The following is a 6000-nucleotide window of genomic DNA, read 5'->3' as shown; positions in this document are numbered from 1 at the left end:
TAAAAAATCAATACGGCTCACCTTGAACCAAAAAAATAAAACAATTAAATGTGGTCTATTAAATATAAGGTCTTTCCCTCCAAAGACTTTGTTAGCTAATTAATTGATTTCTGATAAACAGATTGATTTGTTTTGTCTCACAGAAACCTGGCTACAACAGGACTACGTTAGTATAAATGAGTCAACTCCCTCCAATTATTCAAATTTCCACATTCCCAGATCTGTGGGAAGAGGAGGAGGAGTGGCAACCATCTTTCAGTCTGATTTATTAATTAGTCCCAGGCCAACTAAAAACTACATTTCTTTTGAACATTTAACCCTCAGTTTCCCTCATCCAATTTGCAAAGCAATAAAACCTCTTCTCCTTGTTGTTTTGTATCGTCCACCAGGCCCTTACTCTCAGTTTTTGGATCAGTTGTCAGACTTCTTATCTGATTTGGTGTTAAACACTGACACGGTTATTATAGTGGGGGATTTCAACATTCGTGTTGACACAGAATGTGACTTTGTCATTGCGTTCTGCATTAGACAATGTAGCTCCCTTGAAAAAGAAGGTGATTATTCACAGGAAGCTGGCTCCCTGGTTTAATTTAGAGCTGCGTTCCTTGAAGCACAATGTTAGGAATTTGGAGAGAAAATGGCGCTCTACACACCTAGAGGAATCCTACCTAATCTGGAGGGACAGTCTATTGTTGTATAATAAGACCCTGCACAGAGTTAGAGCAGCATATTTTTCATCATTAATTGAGGAGAACAAAAATAATCGTAGATTTCTCTTCAGTACAGTTGCCAAACTTACACAGTCATAGCTCCATTGATCCATCCATTCCCTTAGCTCTTAGCAATAATGATTATATGGGATTCTTCATACATAAAATTGATTCCTTTAAAAATAAAATAATTGGCATCCCCCCAAACATGATTACCTCGCCCTCAGTAAGTGAGGCAGCGTTGGAGGAATCTTTAGAACCTGCACAGTGTTTGAACTGTTTAGAAGCAGTAGAGCTTTCTGAGCTATCTAAAATTTTAGCTTCATCTAAACCTTCTACCTGTATATTAGACCCAATCCCAACCAAGTTGTTTAAAGAGATATTCCCTCTGATCAGTGACACTATTTTAGACATGATTAATCTATCCTTGGTAAATGGATATGTACCATAGGCTTTTAAAGTAGCTGTTATTAAACCTTTACTTAAGAAACCATCTCTTAGTCAAGATGAGTTAGTAAATTACAGACCTACATCTAATCTTCTTTTCTTATCTACAATTCTTGAGAAAGCAGTTGCTAATCAACTTTGTGAACATTTACAAAGTAATGACCTACTTGAGTTTCAGTTAGGCTTCAGAGCTCATCATAGCACTGAAACAGCTCTGGTGAAGGTCACCAATTATATTATCATGGCCTCAGATAATGGACTTGTGTCTATACTTGTCCTGTTAGATCTCAGTGCTGCATTTGACACAGTTGATCACAATATTCTCCTACAAATACTTGATCATACTGTAGGGATTAAGGGGAAAGCATTAGGCTAGTTTAAATTTTATCTGTTTTACAGATTCCAGTTTGTTCACGTTAATAATAAATCTTCCTCAAACTCTAGGGTCACCTGTGGAGTCCTTGGACCGATGATCTTTACTATATATATCCTTCCGATTGGCAAAATTATCAGACAGCAGGGGATTAATTTCCACTGTTATGCTGATGACACTCAGCTATATTTATCCATAAATCCTGATGAATCCAATCAATTACTTCGACTGTGTCATGTTTGCCTTAAGATGTCGGGCCCACATGCAGAACACACTCGGTGACAACAGGTAAATTTTAAAGAGTTTATTTTGACTGAGCAGTATACAAGGCAGCAGAGCTAATCTGCGGGGCTGGAGAAGGCTCGGACGGGAACTCAGGAACAGGGAACCGGATCGATCTGGAGGTAAGGGAAAAGATTAGTTCACGGAGGGGAATCTAAGTAAAGTAACTAAGGGACGTAAGCTTACCACGAGGCGCAGTAACCCGACCGGGAAGGATGGCAGTGTGGACTCAGCTTGGAAATTGGTCACAGGTGTCCGGGCAGCTGGAGAGCGGAGCGAGGGGGTCCGAGCAGCACCGGGGAAATCCAGGGATCCGGAACAGCGGGAGGAACCAGGGACACGTCGGAAGGAGCCTTACGTCCAGGGAGCAGGGGTCGACTCGAGAGGAACCAGGGAAACCCCAGAGGAGTCGCCACGAGGAGGACAGCAGAGCACGAGGAAGGATGAAAGCTCACAAAGAGATAACTGGGAGACACAAAGGGCGATTATTAGCACGGGAGCTTGGTTCTTGGGCGAGAGGTCGTGGGTAGGAGGCATACCACAACGGTAACACTCTGGCATCCTCCCGCTGTTCGAGAGCAGTTCTTATACTGCAGCTCCGGTGCTGCTGACGAGCTGCAGGTGCGCCTACTCCGCCCACCAGCCAACTGCGAACACCTGTGGAGAAAGCAGAGACGGCAGCAGGCTGTATGGCCCTGCCAGCTGAGTCCTGACAGACTGCAGTCATGTCTTGATGACATCAAAAGCTGGATGACTTTAAATTTCCTGCACTTAAATTCTGACAAGACAGAAGTTGTAATCTTTGGACCTTCTTGGTCCAAATCTTGGTGTTATTTTCGACCAAGACATGTCATTTAAATCCCATATTAAACAGGTTGCCAGAGTTTCCTTTTTTCACCTCAGGAATATCGCCAAATTTAGAAACATTCTGTCCAGGGGTGATGCTGAAAAACTAGTCCATGCATTTGTTACTTCAAGGCTGGACTATTGTAATTCTTTACTATCAGGAAGTCCACAGAATGCAGTTCAAAGTCTTCAGCTAATCCAAAATGCTGCTGCAAGAGTTCTGATTAAAATCAACAAGAGAGATCATATTTCTCCAATTTTAGCTTCCCTACATCTGCTTCCTGTTAAATCAAGAATATAATTTAAAATCCTTCTTCTAACGTATAAAGCCCTTAATAATCAAGCTCCATCATACATCAGAGCTCTGATTACCCCGTATGTTCCTAACAGAGCACTTCGCTCTCAGACTGCAGGTCTGCTGGTGGTTCCTAGAGTCTCTAAAAGTAGAATGGGAGGCAGATCCTTTAGCTATCAGGCTCCTCTCCTGTGGAACCAACTCCCAGTTTTGGTCCGTGAGGCAGACACCCTGTCTCCTTTTAAGAATAATCTTAAAACTTTCCTTTTTGACAAAGCTTTGGTTAGAGTGGCTCATGTTACCCTGAGCTACCTTTATAGTTATGCTGCTATAGACTTAGGCTACTGGAGAACATCAGGGCCTATTTTTCTTACTCTACTGTTTTCTACTGTTCTCCAGTCTACTGTTCTCCAGTTTTGCATTGCATTGCAATGAAATGACTGTTGTCATTTCAGCTTTTAACTTTTTGCTCTCTCTCTCTTTTTCTTCATAGTAGGTACACCTGGTCTGGCGTTCTATTATCTGTGACATCATCCAGAGAAGACGGCTCACCCGCTATTACCATCTCATGTAGAACAGATTACTGGATCAATGTGTGCTTCTGTGCTTTTTTGTCTCTCTTGTTGTGTCTCTGCTCTGTCTTCTGTAACCCCCAGTCGGTCGAGGCAGATGACCGTTCATACTGAGCCTGGTTCTGCTGGAAGTTTTCCTTCCCGTTAATGGGGAGTTTTTCTTTCCCCTCCATGCTTGCTCAGTACGAGGGATTGCTGCAAAGCCATGTATAATGCAGACGACTCTCCCTGTAGCTCTACGCTACTTCAGGAGTGAATGCTGCATGTCAGGACTTTGAAGCAATCAACTGGTTCCCTTACTGTATATAGGAAATCTTTGACCAATCTGTATAATATGATTGATTTTGACTTTGTAAAGTGCCTCGAGATGACATGTTTCATGAATTGGCGCTATATAAATAAAATTGAATTTGGTTAAGCTTCTCATCCCAACCTGGTAATTGATAAAACTCTCCTCAGGTGAGAAAGTTAAACTCTGACATTAGATAGCATTGGTTAACTTAATTATTTTGACAGTTACTTATGAACATATACTTGAGGTGGACAAATCTGTAAGCTGTGTGGAACAGATGTTTAATGACATCTTTTAGAAAAAGGAACTAAAACTACGTGCAAAGATACCAGTGGGTGTCACACTATAGAATAAGCTCTATGTAGTAGGAACAAACCACCTATTTTAAGAAAATTGGATGGGTACATTTTTTTATCACACACCAGTCACAACCCTCCACCCATCATAATTTCTATATTTTACTGTGTGATGTAATTACAGTATTAATCACAAGAATAAAAATAAGCACTTGAACACTGTAAGCTACCAAGCAACAAAATACTGACTTCCTTAATTTTATATGCAACTAGTATTCATTTAACAGTACTTTGTACCATATTCATGTTAACTGGACTGGTTTGTCTGAATTCATTTGACCTGTGATGACATCATGGTTAATTCATGATTTAACAATCATCATTTCAAAATTGCACATAATTATTGCACATAATTATTCAGGTTATCTTTGTCTGAAATAAAAAAAAAATATTTGAAGATCTGAAACACTTCTGCAGTTGTGTCCAAAAACATGCATGCTACCTTAATTGGAGATTGAATATTGCATTTAGTTGCATAGATGGTGGTTTCCCTGTGTGTTGACCTGCCATGGAGTGGGAAGTGTGTACCTTGCATCTTGCACATTGACCACTAGAGATAGTACCAACTTCCCAGGGACACTGGCCTGCACTATTTGAGTATAGATGTTTGTCTAGCTTAAAGCAACTTCAACATATTAATGATGGATGATCTTCTTAAAGTTTATGTACACATGAACCAATTTAATAATGTACCAAAATGTTTAATGATTAATTTGGTATATGTTTCTTATAATTCATAATGCATTGTCCTCCGAGACAGAAAGAAATTGAAATTTTCTAACATTTTTGTTTAATAAAGTCTTAGTTATGGAATATATATTAAGTTGGATTTCAAAGGATGCCGAAATTATAAACATGTGTTAAGGTTGTTGGATTTTGGGCCCTACAGTGCCTTAAAGAATATTCACCTGATAATTTTTTACATTTAATTGCCTCACAGTCGGGAATTACAATAGATTGTTTGAGAGTTTGCTCAATTTGATTTACAGAACATGCTTACAACTTTGAAGATGCAATATTTTTTATTGTGAAGCAAACAACAAATAGGACAAAACAACAGAAAATGCCAGTGTGCATAACTGTTAACCCTCATGTCAGCACCTTTGGTGGCAATTACAGCTGCTTTCTTATTGTAACGCTAAGTAATGGCTTTCTCTGGTCACCCCTCCATAACACCCAGCTTTATGTTGTGTATAGCTTATTGTGGTCCTGTGGATGACAGGACCACAATACTCACCGAATCTGTGAGATTCGGTGAGTGGACCACCTTGGCAGGTTTGTTGTGGTACCATGTGTTTTCCATTTGAAGATAATGGATTTGATGGTGATGTAGCAGAACCTCAAAGATTTTAAAATATTTTGTATATACCCCACTCTGACTTGCACTCAACAACTTTGTCCCTAAATTCCTTGGAGAGCACCTTGGCCTCCATGTTGTGATGCTGCTTGCTTAGTTGTTTTGCAGCCTCTGGAGCCTTTTAGAAAAAGTGTGTTTATGCTTAAAGATCACGTGACACCTAGATTGCAGACAGATGGACTTTATTTAAAAAAATATGTGACTTTTGAAGAAAAATGATTGCACCAGAACTTTGATTTTCCTTGACCAACTTAGATTGTTTTGTGCAGATCCATTACATAGAATAAAATTTTAATTGCAATAGATGGTCCAGGGCCAGGAGACAGATCTGGCACAGCTTCTCAAAAGACTGGTGACCTCTGTATGTGGTGCACCTGTTCTTCAATAGAGCAATGCGACATCCCCATTACTGATATTTTAGCAGTGTTAGGTTTATTGCCACAATATATCTAAGAGTGCCAATAAAAGGT

This window comes from Fundulus heteroclitus, unplaced genomic scaffold (genome assembly GCF_011125445.2).
Source record: "Fundulus heteroclitus isolate FHET01 unplaced genomic scaffold, MU-UCD_Fhet_4.1 scaffold_923, whole genome shotgun sequence".
NCBI lineage: Eukaryota > Metazoa > Chordata > Actinopteri > Cyprinodontiformes > Fundulidae > Fundulus > Fundulus heteroclitus.
The sequence above is the reverse complement of the archived record's forward strand: the minus strand, read 5'-3'. Positions refer to the sequence as shown.